The sequence below is a fragment of the Branchiostoma belcheri genome, unplaced genomic scaffold (assembly GCF_001625305.1).
Source record: "Branchiostoma belcheri isolate BF01 breed outbred unplaced genomic scaffold, Haploidv18h27 scaffold472, whole genome shotgun sequence".
Lineage (NCBI taxonomy): Eukaryota > Metazoa > Chordata > Leptocardii > Amphioxiformes > Branchiostomatidae > Branchiostoma > Branchiostoma belcheri.
Window position 1 is genome coordinate 3535 of NW_017804101.1, and position 1767 is coordinate 5301.

Consider the following 1767-nt stretch of genomic DNA (forward strand, 5'->3'; position numbering starts at 1 on the left):
GTACAGCTTTGGATCCCGGAGAATGTTGGTGATCAAGCAACGGCCAACAAAGATTTGTGAAAAAAAAAACAATATTCCAATATTTGTTTTATCTGCAACCGGGGGTAGCTGAATGTTGATGCAGAAGTACGTAGCTTTGTTGTTCTTTACTGTACGAAATGCACCGAACACTTCTTTAATAGCGCCCGCCCATCGACCCAAGGGGAGCAAACAATCGTCGAGGCGGAGATCTGGGCGGAGTAGTGATGCTACTGTGGGTGTAGAAGTGCTAGTAAATTAAAAATTTGACACCGAAACTAAAGCAACAACAAAAGGCTACTGGGACTTGCGATTCCGAACAGGAGAGAGTGAAATGTCTGACTGCGTTTGAAATAATCTCTCGTAATGTGAGATATGTTTTTGTCACAAAATCAAAGAGATGTACACTTCAAATATGTATAGGTTTGCACTCCATAAAACTTATATGTAACGTTACAGTCTGTTCAGAGGAAAGAAATACTTCCTTTTCGGGGCCCAGGTTCTGGAAAGCTGTCCTCAGCGCTGCCACGACCCTCTCTTCGTTTTTCAGTTGTAGGTGTACTTTGGGGAATTAGAGTTCGGCGTGAACAAGAGAACGGACGTTGCATGATTCAAAGTTTATTTACGCCCTTATTCACGCCGATCACACTTAAGTACGTGCACCTGGCTTCCCGGTCTAGTTGGGGTACTTCATGCAATGCCAAGGCAATGGCACGAACACTGGCGCCACGCCTGTCGGCGCGTACAGACTGGACCCGCCCACCGGTAAGATTTCATTAAAGACTACATTTTATAACTCCGCCCCTATCATGAAACAGCCGGGTAGAAGTACATCTAGCTGGCATTTTCACGTCGTGCATGGCAGCTATAGCCCGATACAAAGTGGCATTTATCAAGATTCAAAAAGATCTGTGATACGAAATGAAACATGGCTAACAATTTCTGTTAGTTAGCTAAACCTTTGAAACGGCATGGGCATAATCTTTGTTGAATATTTCTGAGTTCAACTCAAGCCGGAAGTGCATTAGCAGTGACCATCAGTCGAGGTACAACTATTACGCTATCATATGTTACGTTACGACGATCAAGAACGTTCATGGCTTGCGGATCATTTCAAATATTACTACTCATAAACCATCTTGCAATATTGTATATGTACTTACGTTTTTTTTTAAATTTTCGGCGGGAGTCCACTGAGATTGGCACCGACAGGCTGACGAACGATCCGGTCGGCATGACAAAGCGCCAAACGCCATTCAGTGACCTACATTTTCTTACCGTGCACTGCTTGACTTGACTTCTTTTACCGGAACTTGGTGTAAATATCGACGATAGTCAGAGGAAATATGTTCATTTATTGAAGGTTAACTTTATTTCCACTCGTCCATATTGTTATCTAAACATGCTAGGGACGAATTCGTTCCAAGCTCCCCGTGCCGGTGTTCCGCTATATTCCTGGGTCGTCCACGGATTTGTCGGGGGAAAATCTCAAATAAAGTACGCACCCCGACTTTGGCGACGGCCCGAGGCACATTGGGGATTTTGAAAAGTTTAAGAAGTACGTACATTAGTCGGGAATTTACGGTAAGTAAAAATGGTAAAAAAAAACTTAAAACAAATCACGTTTTAGTACAACAGCACAAAGCAGGCCAGATTTGAGCGTCAGGGCGTCGCCTGCTGTAAAAGAACCGGTGTTTCTTGGTTAATGTGCTAGTCTTAGACCTACATGCTTGAGTATTCATTTTTTTT